Source organism: Schistocerca serialis, chromosome 6 (genome assembly GCF_023864345.2).
Source record: "Schistocerca serialis cubense isolate TAMUIC-IGC-003099 chromosome 6, iqSchSeri2.2, whole genome shotgun sequence".
NCBI classification, from domain to species: Eukaryota; Metazoa; Arthropoda; class Insecta; order Orthoptera; family Acrididae; genus Schistocerca; species Schistocerca serialis.
Window position 1 is genome coordinate 471573583 of NC_064643.1, and position 17171 is coordinate 471590753.

The 17171-nt window shown below is 40.9% G+C and overlaps 1 long non-coding RNA gene across 1 annotated transcript in view; it reads left to right on the forward strand.

The window, feature by feature from the left end:
• Window positions 1-12605, forward strand: part of LOC126484132 (uncharacterized) — a 30722-nt gene extending 18117 nt beyond the window's left edge. Inside the window, exons 2-3 of the long non-coding RNA XR_007587813.1 lie at window positions 3370-3552; window positions 12477-12605. This is a non-coding gene — a long non-coding RNA (uncharacterized LOC126484132). The remainder of the gene's footprint in view (window positions 1-3369; window positions 3553-12476) is intronic.
• The last annotated feature ends 4566 nt before the right edge of the window (window positions 12606-17171 follow it).

The window sequence follows — 17171 nt, forward strand, 5'->3', positions numbered from 1 at the left end:
CGGAAGCATGTCCGAGGTAAATGGTGTAGGAGAGACTTCACTCGGTGCTAACTGGAAGCCAGTGCCGCAGGGAGAGCGTCCAGGCTGGCAGGCTGGAACTGAAGCTCCAGGTGGCGGCCAGCAGTTGTCACGTGAGTCTCTCCCTCACTCACTAGAGTCTGCCAGCATAGTAGGGATGACGTCAGCACATTCCATGATGATGAGATGATACTACTCTGCACGTGGGCCACAGTGATTTGTATTTGAACATAACAGGTAAAGATTAAAATCAAAAAGTGAAAAACAAAATTAAAAAATTCAAATACCTATAAGGCTGGGCTGGGCGACCTGCACAGTACCACAGTTGCTCACATGTTGACGCTTGCATCCAGGCGAGGCGACCGTTGATACTGGTGCTCCGGAAGAGCAGATGCTCTTGTGGACCGAGGCTTTAATATTTCCAGCTTTACCTTGCTGAAGCACTACCTCATGAACCCCTTGTTTCCAGCCGTCCCCTAGGCGGATTGCAAAATCTTTGGATGTGCCACCAGTACACCATTCTGCTATAAATGACAGGAACCAAGTTACGCAACACGCTGTAAAGGAATCCCTTCCATCTCCCTATTCAAGTCTCCTTCTACACTACTGGCCATTAAAATTTCTACACCAAGACGAAATACAGATGATAAATGGGTATTCGTTGGACAAATACACTATACTAGAACTGACATATGATTACATTTTCACGCAATTTGGGTGCATAGATCCTGAGAAATCAGTACCCAGAAAAACCACCTCTGGCCATAATATTGGCCTTGATACGCCTGGGCATTGAGTCAGACAGAGCTGGGTTGGCGTGTACAGGTACAGCTGCCCATGCAGCTTCAATACGATACCACAGTTCATCAAGAGTAGTGACTGGCGTATTGTGACGAGCCAGTTGCTCGGCCACCATTGACCAGACGTTTTCAATTGGTGAGAGATCTGGAGAACGTGCTGGCCAGGGCAGCAGTCGAACATTTTCTGTATCCAGAAAGGCCCGTACAGGACCTGCAACATGCGGTCGTGCATTATCCTGCTGAAATGTAGAGTTTCGCAGGAATCGAATGAAGGGTAGAGCCACGGGTCGTAACACATCTGAAATGTAACGTCCAATGTTCGCCAGTATGGCGATGACGAATACACGCTTCCAATGTGCGTTCACCGCGATGTCGCCAAACACGGATGCGATCATCGTGATGACCTAAACAGAACCTGGATTCATCCGAAAAAATTACGTTTTGTCATTCGTGCATCCAGGTTCGTCGTTGAGTACACCATCGCAGGCGCTCCTGTTTGTGATGCAGCCATGATCTCCGAGCTGATAGCCCATGCTGCGGCAAACGTCGTCGAACGGTTCGTGCAGTTGGTTGTTGTCTTGCAAACGTCCCCATCTGCTGACTCGGCGATCGAGACGTGGCTGCACGATCCGTTACAGCCATGCGGATAAGATGCCTGTCATCTCGACTGCTAGTGATACGAGGCCGTTGGGATCCAGCACGGCGTTCCGTATTACCCTCCTGAACCCACCGATTCCATATTCTGCTAACAGCCATCGGATCTCGACCAACGCGAGCAGCAATGTCGCGATACGATAAACTGCAATCGCGATAGGCTACAATCCGACCTTTATCTAAATCGGAAACGTGATGGTACGCATTTCTCCTCCTTACACGAGGCATCCCAACAACGTTTCACCAGGCAACGCCGATCATCTGCTGTTTGTGTATGAGAACTCGGTTGGAAATTTTCCTCATGTCAGCACGTTGTAGGTGTCGCCACCGGCGCCAACCTTGTATGACTGCTCTGAAAAGCTTATCATTTGCATATCATAGCATCTTCTTCCTGTAGCTTAAATTTCGCGTCTGTAGCACGTCATCTTCGTGGTGTAGCACTTTTAATGACCAGTCGTGTATATCCACATCCTTCAAAGATTCCTGACCGGTAACATCAGTTACGAATCTGTACTCCTGAAATAGCATACCTCATTGCGAGTCCTCACGTTTTCGAAAAATGTAATTCGTATTTTCAGAGCACATATAGTCATCCGGGTAATCCAAAACAATTTATTATTCTCCATCGAGTTTCCTGTTTTGATAAGATAGGGGGACAAAACTTCGTCACCTTAATACGTTAACACATTATAAGCCCAGAAAGGTTATGGCAAAGACTACAAATTGTTTCATATATTTCAAAATGTATCCTTCAAATAGTTCATATGGCTCTAAGCACTATGGGCCTTAACATCTGAGGTCATCAGTCCCCTGGACCTAGAATTACTAACCTAAGGACATCACACACATCCATGCACGAGGCAGGATTGGAACCTGCGACCGTAGCACCAGCGCGGTTCCGGACTGAAGCGCCTAGAACCGCTCGGCCACCGCGGCTGGCTAAAATGTATCCTTCACTTGAAATATATCCTCCACTTGAAATGTATCCTTCATTTGAAATTATTTAATGTATTAAAGCCAATATTTGACATAAAGGTTGATACTGAAAAAAACGGAAATACAAAAAACATGTTCGTAGTTTCGTCCCCCATGAACACTCTCAAAAGTACAATTAATTTAAATGTATTTTCCATTCTAACGTTGACACCCACTTTCACTATCATGAACCATTTGAAGGCCCATGAATGTCAATGCCTTCAAATTATTGAAGATGTGTCATATGTGAATTTGTATATCTGTGTATACGAAGAGCATGTTTCGTGATATCAAACCAAGCATTTCCTGCGAAGAACCCATTTCCCTCCGCTTGCGGTTTCCCGTACGAAAAAACTGAATGAATATTTATAAATAGCAAATAAAATCAATTTATAATCACAGTTCCAAATAACGACGCTTGTACGAAAAAAGAACTGCACTGGGGCGAAATTGCAAACATCCCAAGATTTATTAAATTGGCCATTACAGCAACGTAAGTCAAACCTTTAAGTATAGCGATTACGTACCAAAAACTAAATCCTAAGACAGAAATACAGCCCAATATTTGAACACAAATCAGTCGTCATACTATGAACTGCAGCACTGGCTCACCTCAGCATAAAAAACTTAATTCCCTCATACACGGAAGCTAAACGTACTGCATATGACAGACTGTCCCAAGAAAACAATGGACTGACCAACGCATTCACGCGCAGCTAGACTTTTGTTAACGACTGCGGAAACCTGAAGTTCCTGTGGGGGCGAGAGTAGGAGCAAGGACGATACGAAGGCCCCTTACCTTAATTTCTGAGTAGGTTTTGTGGTATGGTTGAAAACGCTAATGTTAGAAGTACAATTTTTCCGTTTATGCGCAATATGTATCTCGCACAGTATTGCTAACGATACTTTTGTGGTTTGGCAGATAATTGCGCTGGTGCTCATGCTGGTGGCGGTAGTTCTTTGCGCCCCCGCGGGAAGCGACTCTGACCCGACGGATGCCGACGAGGACACCAGGTCCAACCTGTTCCTGCTCAAGAAGAAACTGCTGTTAAAGAAGAAGCTGCTGCTGCTCGGCTGATGTCCCAACATACGCCAGCTCGTCCTGGTAAGCGTTGCAACTGCTTCTGCTGCCGCTCCAGCTTCTGCTATCGCTGCTGCTACATCATGCAAATAGTGGTTAAGGGTTTTCTTGCTTTCTGGTTTGCTAAGTATTTGTTATATAGTGTATTAGGGGTGCAGATATTGTGGCCACTGGTACCTTAACATCAGTGTGTTAATTCTTTTCCTCTGTGTCTAACAGACTTCCCTCAAATACGTCACATAATTTACTACCTGATGTTTTCTGCACTGTCGTAACTGCACCACTAGTGGACTACGACTGTCATTATAGATTACCTGTTTTCAGTCCACGTTACAACACCTGACCTGCTGCTCAGGGGAAAATAAGCGTTAATGGCTTACTCTTGCCAAGCATATTTGAAGGTACTAACCAACCTAAAAACATACTGCTCCTAATAGCTATAATTTTTAGCCTGAAAAAGGAATAAATAATGGTGTAATGTTATTGAAATTGAAAGTTGTCATTCTGCTTACGCTGTACCAAAACCATAGACCTACGATGCAAAAACTTTTTTGTTGAAAATACCTTATTCTTATGTTTTTTAGGGTGGGAAATCCAAATATGATACTTAGAAACTGTATCGCCTACCATTTCTTCACATTTTATAGTTAAATTTATTAAATTAAGCGATTTTTAAAGAATTTAACGGCTTTTATATAGTTAAAATAATTTAAAAAGGCGATGTATTGAATGTAGATGACGTTGGTAGCACTGCTGAAAAACATTTTCTAGCAAAAAAAGGACGATTCTATTTAACCTCACTTTCCCGTTCCTTGTACATGTGCTCAGTACAATGCCTAATCGTTGTTGTAAAAACACTGCTGACAGTTTTTGTTATATTTGTGGTGAATTCCTCATTAAAAAATCACCAAAGAAACATTACAGAGTTTGTGAAAAAGGTTTATCTATCATACTTTGGATCTAAACTTGGGGGCCGCATAAGGTATGTTATGTGTGTGTTGGAGATCTGAGAAAATGGTCCAAAAAGGAGAAAAAAGCCTATAGATTTGCTGTTCCTATGATATGAGGAAAGCCAAGAAATCATTCCGATGATTTCTACTTTTGCAGTGTTGATATTACTGGTCATAATTCGAAAAATAAGAAGGTAATAGCTACCCCAACCTTCCGTCCGCCACCTGACCAGTAGGGCATGGTGTAGATTTGTCGGTTCCTGAACCACCAGATGATTTAAATTCTATTTCAGCAGATGTGTTTACATGAACCAGGTTTTGCTGAATTCGATTGTAATACAGAAAGTCTAGAGCCCAAATTGTTTACTCAGACCGAGCTTAACGATTTGGTTAGGCATCTGGGCTTAACGAAAGAAAAATCTGAATTGCTTGGCTCTACATTAAAAGAAAAGAACTTATTGCCAACTGAAACCAGCATATACATGTGTAGCATGAGAGAGCAGCAATTTTCCAAGTTTTTTTCAACAAGAAGGTGATTTAGTGTACTGCTCAGACATTCTCGGTCTGATGAATGACTTTAGTATTGAATACAAAAAGGAAAACTGGAGGCTATTTATTGATTCACCCAAAACTACTTTAAAGGCTGTTTTTTTAGATAACGGTAACATGTATGCATCAATAACTGTTGGACATTCTGTACATATGAAAGAAATCTATGAAAACCTAGAAAAGCGCTAAATAAAATACGCTATTCTGCTCATGGTTGGATGACGTGTGGCGATCTAAAAGTAACATGCATGGTCCTTGGTCAGCAAGTTGACTTTATCAAATTTCCATGTCTCTTGTGTGAATGGGACAGTAGGGCTACGGCTCAACACTAGTGCAAAAAGAATTGGCCTGTGAGGGATCTTAAACACCTGGTGAGAGGAACATTCTACGCAAAAACCTTGTAGGTCCAAAAACCGTACTCCTGCCACCTCTACATATGACGTTAGGCCTAATGAAACAGTTTGTAAAGGCATTTTCCTAAAGATGGACCATGTTTTAAGTGTCTCTGCCAAAAGTTACCCACATTTCAGAAGCTAAACTAAAAGCAGGCGTCTTTGTCTGACCCGACATTAGAAACTGATGTTTCTATTATAGCTACAATGTTAAAGAAGTTTAAAACTTTAGGATGTTTAATGAGCCTGAAAGTTCACTTTTTGAACAGTCACCTTCATTACTTCCCGCACAATATGGCAGATGTCAGTGAGGAGCAAGGAGAATGTTTCCACCAGGACATAAGGTGATGGAAGAACGCTACCAAGGCCGCTGGAGCACCAACATGATGGGCAACTACTGTTGGTCACTTCACAGAGAAGTTCAGCAAGCGACTCATCGTAGAAAAAGCTACACAAGAAGCTTCAAAGGAAAAAGAGAAAGAAAATACAAATCAATTCCAGCTGACAAGTGAAACCTCTATTAACACATATCATTGTTTTAAGTACATACTGTAAATACAAACCATGCTTACGTTGTAACAAAGCGTTTCATTAATTTCCCCATTTACCGTATAGCATAGGATTATTATTCTATATAATAAAAAGCATATTGCTCGAAAACTATGGATGATACAAAAAAACTTAGGCTTGGTTTTGGATTCAGTTGATAAAAATCTGTGAAGATCAGCTATCAAAGTAAAAAAATTTTTCCAAAAACATTTTTCGTTGCTCTGTGAAATCTTAATTGCTAATTTGTCACGACTTAAATTTAGACATTTCTTCGTTATAGCTGGTCTTGAAGTAATCTCACCCCCCCCCCCCCAAAAAAAAAAATTGCACAAACCTTACAAATTAGACCACAAAGAAAAAAATAAGATTTATGAATTACTTATGTGGAAGTTCTCATATACTGAAATTATAAAATCAACAACATATGGTGCTGTAAATCCGTCCATTCTTCCGTAAACCACGCGAGAACACATATTACCATAGGTTAAAAGGTAATAAATACCTGACTTAATGATAAAAACTATACTCACAATAGACACTTAAGACAAGTTCCAGGTAACCAGGGTGGTGGAAGAAACACTAACGGTAGAAGAGTGACAAATATCTCACATACTGCGATCATAACCTGAAAGCTGAAAGACACTAGCTAATCAGAGTCGATGTCATACGTTTATAAATATGTGCACAAAACTGAACAGATATGACGAAAAAATGTATTAAAGAGATGTTATACAAAAAACTAGCACGTGAATAAGATAAGTAAAACCTAAGCACATGAGTACATATGCATGTACCGTGACTGCTATGTCAACAATAAAATTAAAGTTGCTTGACAGACAAACGAAACGACTCTCTGAAATAGTCAGTAAAAGTGTCATAATAAACGTACGCAAAATATGCACGTGTGATACATGCTATAACAATCAGGACAAACTTCAAATGTGAGCGTTCTCGTTAACAGCAAATAAAGACAGGTACGCTAAGTTCAACCCATCTGGTAATAGTGGGTGCATCATAAATGAAAATAATAAAGTGATAACCTAGTTGCAACAAAATAACGCTTATAAACAGTCATAAACAAAGTAAACTCTCCAGTAAAAGCAAATAAAACCAAATATACACATAAAAGGGAACAACTTAACAGACTAAAATTTGATGATATGCTGATTAAAAAAAAAGTGTAGCATGGCCAGGAATACATGTCAGACAAGTTAAAATGAGTAACTATCAAAAATTTTTATGTAATCTTGTTGAGTACATTCTCCTCAGCAATAAGAATATCTGCACGTATACCCCTATCAATCGGTATATCACACATGTCTAAAAGAAATCAACACGTACAGTTTGAGGAATGTAACTCACTTCTAAGAGCTACACTAGAAGCTCGTCAGTGACAACGCTGTCGATATAGAATTTTCATCCAATTTATTGTAGCAATTATAACAAATTATATGTGATAATATCGTCGTACTTAAACGAACGAAATTAATAGATATAAAGGTAATTTCAGGAGTATCTTAAAGTGTGTTGTTGTTGTGTTGTGGTCTTCAGTCCGAAGACTCTACGATTTTTACAGCCCCCCCCCCCCCCACACACACACACTTACATTCAGCTATAAATTGGTGATCCATTGATGTCTCAGAATGTGTCCTATCAACGGATACCTTCTTCTAGTCAGGTTCTGCCACAAATTTCCTCTCCTCAATTCTGTTGCGTACATCCTCATTAGTTACGTGTTCTACCCATCTAATCTTCAGTCTTCTGCTGTTCTCTTCTTGTTTAGACTGTTTACTGTCCATGTTTCACTTACAAGCATGGCTAAACTTCGTAGAAATAATTTCGGAAAAGACTTCCTAACACTTAAATCTATATTAGACGTTAACGAACTTTTCTTCTTCGGAGACAGTTTTCTGGCAATCGCCAATCTGCATTATATTTCCTCTCTACTTCGGCCATAATCATTTATTTTGCTGCCCAAATAGCGAATTTCATCTACTGCTTTAAGTGCGTCTTATCCTAATCTAATTTCCACAGCATCCACTTATTTGATTCGACTGAATTTCATTATCCTTGTTTTTCTTTTGTTGATGTTCATGTTATGTCCTCCTTTCAAAACCCTGTCCATTCCGTTCAACTGCTCTTCCACGTCCTTTGTTGTCTCTGAGAGAATTACAACGTCATGGGCAAACCTCGAAGTTTTTATTTCTTCTTCCAGAGCTATAATTCCTACTCCAAATTCCTTTACCGCTTGTTCAATGGCCAGATTGAATAACATAGGCGATAGGCTATACCGCTGTCTTACTCCCTTCTCAACCACTGCTTCCCTTCCATGCCCCTCGACTCTCGTAGCTGCCATCCGGTTTGTACGAAAGTTGTAAATATCCTTTCTCTCCCTATATTTTACCCATGCTCTCAAAGAGAGCATTCCAGTCAAAATTGTCAAAATCTTTCTTTAAGTCTACAAATGCTATAAACGTAGGTTTGTCTTTCCTTAGCCTACCTTCTAAAATAAGTCGTAAGGTCAGTATTGCATTGCGTGTTCCTGCAGTTCTTCGGTATCGAAAATGATCTTCCAGGAGGTTGGCTACTAACAGTGTTTGCACTCTTCTGTAATGAAGTCATGTTAGAATTTTCCAACCACGACTTATTAAACTGATAGTTCGCTGATAATCATAACAGTCAGCAACTGCTTTCTTTGCAGTCGGAATTATTATGTTCTTCTTGAACTTCGAGGGCATTTCGCCTGTCCCATACATCTTGTACACCAGTTGGAAGAGTTTTGCTATGGCTATCTCTCCCAAGGCTGTCAGCAGTTCTGACGGGATGTCGTCTACTCCCGGGGCACTGTTTCGACTAGAGTGATCATGGCCGTTTACAAGTCATGCTAATGATCTAGTGGATAAGTAGGCTGGATGAGGCTATTCGCGGACGGTGCTGCCGTTTATATGAAGGATACAACTCCAGATGACTGGAGAGCAGTGCAGGGACGCATGTGAACGGACTGAAGACTAATGCGATGAGTAGCAACTGACACGTTTCACATAAAATATACGGAAAGAAAATAATAGGCCGAGGTTCACTGAGAGAACTCGTGCAAGAAGGAAGTGGCTTACAAAACACTTGTTCCACCAATTATGAGTATTACTCATCATCCTCGGACTCGAGTCAAGTAATAGAAGAGATGGGGAAGAGAGGTGTGTTTTTCACGGATCGCTTAGCGTTACAGAGATGATAAATTCCAGTGGCAGACACTACAAGAGAGGCATCACGGAGCACTTTGCTATTGAAATTCTGACAGCGTATATTCCTGGAAGAGATGGACAACATATTACTTCCTCCCACCTACTACTCGTGAAACGGCCAAAATGAGAATATCGGAGAAATTATAGATCACACAGAGGTTTGCCGACAATCATTTCCATGCGCCATTCGCCAGAGTAGGTGGCCAAAGATAGTGGTACGAGAAATACACTCCACCACACAAGGTAGTCTGCAGAGTATAGACGTAGGTGTGGATGTAGATACAGTGCGATTTTGTTCGAGCCTTTAGATTTGCCGCTACCGTTATTTTTGCGTAACAGTAAGCGACTTCGGTGAGTGTGTGTAGGATGCAGTGTAGAGTTCGAGTAGATGATTAAGATGGAAGGATTAGGAAAGCGCGAAACATAATGCTGCCAAGCACTTTGCTTCCTCTGAATATCACCAAAAAGGCTCCAAGCTTAACGTTCCCATCTGGTGGAACGATTACAGTTAACAGTATGGTATGCTCTCAAACTTTGGAGAGGTCTGGAACTTACACTATGACATTGGTTTACAGCCTGGTAATCATAAATTAGTTACCGCCAACTTTTCACTCCTTCCGCCAACTTTTCACTCCTTGTTGGCAACTTAATAGTGACAAAATAAATTTCATTTATTACTAGAGTCGATCCCGACAGGAAGGAATGATGTAAGGGATCAAAGTGACGTACGCAACACGGCCAGTGAGACGGCGCACTGACTGAGACTCGACGAGAAACGAAAATAGATTTCCTATTATTATTGGAGCGAAGTTCATTATTCACTGAAGTTATTTAGCACGGACCCGCAAAATATAGGCCTAAATAAGGAGGGCTAACGAGGATTTGAAACCCGCCACAAGTAACTAACACGACATCTACAGCCATTGTACACTAGAACGGTATTCCAAAAAAAGTCATATAACAAACGGTTCTTGGGAAAGTCTGTATTTTTGTAATACCGGTTATTATTATTAGATTTTCCACATATTCTTAAAATTCTTAAAAGAACTACTTACATGGCATACTTATTTCTTTTCTCTCTGTAGCAACATCAACTGTCTGCAGATCTCTGCTTTGTGCATTTCAGAGGGAGGCTTTCATTTTCTCATGTAATAAGATTCCATTCACAATGGAATATTTAAACAATGACATCTACGTATCTGGGAACTGATACTGGGCCAGTCTTTTCTTCGTAGTCTCAGCAGATCTTGTACCCAAGGACTTTTAGTCTCCTTTTTAGTTTCTTTAGATAAAAACCATAATCTGAATTTCCAGAGTAGAATTTGATGGGCTACCAGCCTTCTTCAGTCAAACAAAGAAGAAAATAAAAGGAGCTATACACGAGTCATCTTTCGAGCCAGCAGTCGTTCAGATTTTACAGCACGTCTATCATATTCATGTGTCCCATCGAACCATGGTTGCTCGCTGTGGTCGTCTTTGTGTACAATCTATGTGGTCTACAGCCATTGTACACTAGAACGGTATTCCAAAAAAAGTCATATAACAAACGGTTCTTGGGAAAGTCTGTATTTTTGTAATGCCGGTTATTATTATTAGATTTTCCACATATTCTTAAAATTCTTAAAAGAACTACTTACATGGCATACATATTTCTTTTGCAGTTCAACCTAACGACAGAAAATGAGAGAATTTACTAAGCTTCCTAACATTATCACTGTTCTTAAGTGCTAAGACGTGAGGCAATATGTTAGAAATTTTGCATTTTTCAAACGCATTTTTTCTACTACAGTTACAAGCATGCTTATTTCAGTCGCAATTTTTTGTATTAGCTGGGAATTTCACTTCAATTTTACGGACATTTTTCATAAAGGGAACTTCGTTCACACAATCGACGAGCACTGCAGTGTAGTATACTGGATTCAAATGTGAGCTTAATTTCAAGTATGGAGACGCCTTGGAAAATTTAAAATTGGAACAACGTCGTGCCCTACATTTAAATTCAAAGGACTGCAAGTAATATTCATATGTTTTCTTATTCTTCCATTTAGATGAGCCTTGAAGGATATATTCATTCGTTGTTATCTCATTCAGTTCATGCAGCTTAGTTATTAATGTGCACTGGACATTAGATATTTTAAAAATATGTGGTTCATGGAAGTTAAAGTCTAAGTTTCTTCTTGGCGTTTCTTTTGCTAATGTTGCTGACGTTGTAACGCAGTCTTATCTCCATTTCCCAGGATCAAAATAACTGTATTATCGAAAATGAAGCACTATGTTGGCTAGAATTTTTTTTTTTTTATGAAAGGAACTGATAGTAGTTTTCTTGAAGCTAAACGTGCTAGTAAGAGATTTTCCGCTTTATATTTTACAGATACTTGGAATTGAAATAAATACGTTCTTAATCAACATTAACAAAATATTCCGTCAGTGCTTGGCAGAACATGACAATAATATTAAATTAGAAAATACTTCTTACTGTAAATTATATTTGTTCGGTCTTGAACCGGCTTTTCTGCTTCTTAAGCCATCTTCAGGTGGCAATAAAATGTGCGATATACACATATATTTTCTCTGCAGAAGATACAGAATGACAGAGCGTTTACACTGGAAAACATTACATTTTTGTCCGATAGAAATAATTCCATCAACTAAAAAAGAGCCGAAACAAAGTTTTATGTGGAGATACTTTTAACATCTGATCAGAAATAAGATGAATTTACAGTCTGAAGATATTATTTGGAACGAAAACTTAATTTAACAAAGAGGAAAAAGGAAACTGAGTAAGATCTTCTAATACTAAGCTGACATTCTGTGTCACATGTTTATTGATTTCTATTATTTCCTGTAAGGTCATCTTTCTGCTATTCTTAACAGAATTTAAAACCTCTCATTCTATATGATGTGAGTGGTATTCCGTCAAAAGATAAGAAAAGTTGAATCCTTCTTCCTTCAGTTGCAGCTTCTCTCACAGTCTGATAACCTAATTGCCACAGCTCTGCCTGATACTGATGCAGCGTCGTATTTAATAACATTATTAATTAGTCATAAATGAAAATGGGGCCTTTAAAATTTTTCTGATGCTTTGTATTTGTAACAAACAGCACCAACCACAGAAAATAGCTGAGAGAAAGTAACTTGTTGTTCCCGTGAAGGCAAACAAATGATTTGAATTACTCGGATTTTATTTCAGATCTTCTACGAAATATAGATTAATTCTGTTATATTCTTTTAATATATCAACTTCGACATTCCTTTTACTGTTACAGATCATAATTCATCACAGCGGTGCATCACAAACACAGCACCCGCCAGTTACCTTCACCTGTTGCTCAACGGCGACATATTGACTCTACAGTAATTTACTGTGCCGCTTCGCATCATTTGTTTTATATTCGTTAGATACATTATTTTTGTACAAAATTGTATATTATGTTTCGTTGGGTAATAAATACTTAGTAGTTATTAGCCACTAATTATTTTTTGTAAGTTGCCTGTTACACAACAAAAACGAACCCAAATCCTTACCTTTCCCCCTCATTGGATTACAATAAGATTATCTGAGGTGTGGAGTTGCAAAGCCATCGGATGGGCGAGATCAAACAGAAAAGCTATTAACAACAGATTTTTCGCCATTTATTAGACGTTGCATGCTTTAGTACGTTGTACAAAAAATATGGCGGCGAAAAAAGCGGTTTGGAATTCGTAATTATTCTCGAGAAACCATTGGCCGAAACCTCTCCAGAGCAACAACCACCAACTCGACGCCCATCTCGAACACCGAAACAACTTATTCATTAGCCAGCCTTTTTGTCAAGCACAACGAAGAATCTGCCAAGCAGGAAGTGTGGAACACGCACGAGAAGAGGCCTTTCAAAGATCTTATTGGTGTGAAGAATGCGAAGTTCCTCTCTGCACAACAAAAACAAACAAACAAATACGGTCAGAACAGACCATGAAGGCCTAAAGGTACCGACCGGACGCCGTGTCATCCTCAGACGTTAGGCGTCACCGGATGCGGATGCGGAGGGGCACGTGGTCAGCACATCGCTCTACCGCCCGTTGTCAGTTTTCGTGACCGGTGCCTCTACTTCTCAAGCAAATAGTTCCTCCACTGCAAACGACATGCAATTACGTGAAATTAATAGACTATATCTACCCTAATCCACTTTACTTCCTGATCATAAAGTAAAATCAACTATGAAATGTCTTAATGAGTGAGCAGCACTAGGGAATATTACGCAGTGAGGCAGAGCAGCTTGCACGAGAAGTATTCACTTGTGGGGTTAAAGTTCTTGATACCTATATAACATCCTTAGCGTCCTTGACGCTTATGTTTCAGTAACTACAAAACGGTCTGTTGAAACACATTCTTGTCCTCCTTCGTAAGACCACGATCAGAAACAGCATATTTCTCTAGATTTCTGTTCTTGATATGTGATGCAGAGCAGTAAAACTGTGCAAATATACTATCCCATGCAGCTTCTAACATTTTCACATACATTTTACATGCATACATGTACTGTGAAAATCACTGTGACGTGTACGGCTGAGGTAATTTCCCCCTGCACCTGAATTTGTGGCTTCCACTTGTTCAGTACGTGTATGGAACTTGGACAGGATGAGTGCTTGAACGCCACAGCGCGCGATATAATCAGTCTAATCTTCTCTTCACGATTCCTACTGGTGGGATACGCAGGAGAGTAGTGTATTCCTTGATTCCGCAAAGGGGGTTCTTGAAACTTTGTAAGAAATACTGTATGTGACGTGTTCTGTAGAATTACACGGAACACAGCTGTCCACCGTAGCTCACTAATTCTCTATTTTCAGCAACAATTATGTATGACTGTACTGGGGTTGGCCAAAGATATGGAAACACTGTGAGGAATGCACGCATGAACATAAATGGAGATGCTAGCCAAGCCCGCATGTCGCGCTGTCGTATGTGAGTACGCAGTGCACCTTTGAGTTGCACGTCTCAGTTGTGATCAGAACAGTGCTCTGTGTAGTAGTGAATGCATCATGTCGGAGTTCTTTGCATTCGAACGTGGTGCTCGTATCGTTGGTGCTTCCGTAACCAAGGCAGCCGAAGTGACAGGTGTTTCAAGACGCACCGAATCGAGAATTTATACCACATAGAGGGACGACGATGAGGTCCCATACTCCGAGGAGCTTAGGGGACGATGCGGAAGATCCGCACCGCCGTACTAGGCAAGGTCCTAGTGGAGGTGGTTTGCCATTGCCTTCCTCCGACCATAATGGGGATGAATGATGATGATGCAGAAGACACAACAACACCCAGTCGTATCGAGGCAGGAAAACTCCCTGACGCCGCCGGGAATCGAACCCGAGACCCCGTACGCGGGAAGCGAGAACACTACCGCAAGACCACGAGCTGCGGACGCATGGAGGGAAAGCAGAAAAAAATCATCCGCTAAGCTACGATGTGAAATAAAGTGTATGTTGAGCGAACGTGACAGACGGTCTGAAAACGCACTGCATTGCTTTAACAAACTGCATTAGGACTGTGCACACTCAGCTGTGGGGTGAAATCGCGGACCGAAGAGGGTAACAACAACAGCACCATTCACAGTTAAAACGAATACAACACTTTATTTGATAAAAGATGCAGCAGAATGTAACAAGACATTAAAACACTGAAGCTTGGTGAGTCAGTGTGATGACAGTGACAAATTGTTGCAAGAAAATCTTACTACAATTGTTTGGATTATTTATCATAAACGGTAGGAGCTTCTACTGGAAATTAGAAATTATTTACAGCTGTTATGTTAATGAATTTAACTAACGTAAAAGCAAACAAAATTCAGAACCTTAAATAATTTGGTTTAAATCAGTCGCTAGCTTCATCAGTAACGAAAAGCTTAACACTTAAAAAACAGCTAAATGAAGTGGCTTGTTAAAAACGTCCATAAATAAAGTTAACGACATTAAATAAGATACATCAATAACAGAATGTCTTATCAAATTTCTCTGTTCGCCAAGACTCTGCATAAAGCCATAGTGACGTTGCAGTCAGGTAGGACGTATACGCCACTGCCCGAGAAACAACGGCCGAGTCTGGGCGACAAGGCAAATTATCAACGGCCCAAACCAGAGAAGGAGCTACCGAAATTATTTTAAAATAAAACTAAAGTTAGATTACACAATTACATGCCGGTTAACACACAAAGCAATACATCGTTAGAAGGAGGTTCAGGCAGGGGCGTGATGGTAAAATGGCCGACCTCAACTGACAAGACCTGATTCTACAGAAGGCCTTTAAGATTTGACTGTAGCCACAATAAAACTGACCTAAGAATTAATAAAAAATTCAAGAAATTATTTTATATCACATCTGACAATGGTGGACTTAAATAACTGGCCTACATATTTCGCCGACGAGCACCTGTTACTAATATTAATCAATTAGAACAATTCGGCCTGAGCTAATGGTCGTTAGATAACGGTAAACAGTAGACCCCTAGAAGCCTAACTTAACAACATGCACATACTCAGACAGTAGTTTACTGACAACCGTGAACCCACCATATAACTAGCGGCCAGAAAGCTTAATCAATTTGCTTACTTGAAGCTGCTTGTACAATTAACAAGAAAAGATTTTTAAGTTTACAGACTCTTAAAAGTAAGCTAGACGGCCGTTACAGACTGTACCGAAATTCCAAGTAAACGAACAGAATAGCAATTTAGAGTTACAAACTCACTGTGGCATAGTAGAATTTATAATAGGCACAGCCTTTGTCCTATTCTGGTAGAATACCTTGCGGCCCAACACACAATAACTGCACACAATTTAACGACAGCAAGAGTCACATAAAAGGTCAAAGTTTTAATTCACTGAGGCCAGGTTCAAACAGTACATCCACCACAGGGCATCAACTATCGATAATGTAGCTGCGCGCATATTGCTGGGGATGACCGTAGATCCACATTTCATGTTGTCCCTCATAAGCTTACTCCCCGAGACATGGCTCGGCAGGCACAAAGGACACTGCTCAGTCACCGTCGCGTTCCTTGCATACGACTCCGCTGGCCGTCCGAAATATACCCGCCTGCCCAAACAGGCTCACGGCTTCACCAATTAACAGCATAGCGTTCCGCGGCCACGTCCTTCACGCCGCTGTCCTTCTTCCGACCCCTAACTGCTTGGACCCCACCTTCCAACTGCCGAGGCTGCGCTGTCGTGCCGCAGAGACGCGCTCGGGCACAGGCACAATCGACGATCGAGAAATCGAAGCGATCCACACGGCCCATGGTCACTGAAGAGGACTGTGACTAAAAATAGGAGGAAACAGCTGTAGAACAGCCGTTCATATATTTCAAAATGCAATGGCCTTACGTGGGAAGAGAAATTTTAATTTTCGCTCTTAGCAATGCCATCGGTAGTGTTACCAACCGCTTTCTCCTTTACGGGAATATCGCTGCAGTTGCGCGCCGGGAGACGTCTAGCACAACGGTTCCTGCGCTTTTCTAAATGTCTCTCCTCCGGGATCAATTCGAGCACAAGCGTGAATGTACTCACAAGGGAACTTCCCATATCCAAAACCGTGACCACACGTTCGTGCAATTCGCTCTGTTCCACAACTTGAGCTTGAACAGCTCACTGTTTCTATTTATCTTCTTTTTTCACACTAGTGCTCCTTCTTCCTGTTTTCTTGTGTGATCTGTGTTCAGTTTTCGTCGGGCTATCCACTTGGCCATTTTACCACAAAATCTGAGGGGGTTGCGATGGGGAGTTTCCCTTCTCAATAATACAGTGCCCGAGACAACACGCACTCGGAGCGCTCTGCGTTGCTCTAGCCGTCCGCACGCGACTGAGTTCGGACGTGCTCTACCGACTGAGGCGCCCAAGCACGACTCACAGCTTTACCTCAGCCACGAAACTTGGCTTCCCCAAGGCGTACAATTATGCCTATGAGTATTTTAAGAACTTTCAGAGTCGACGA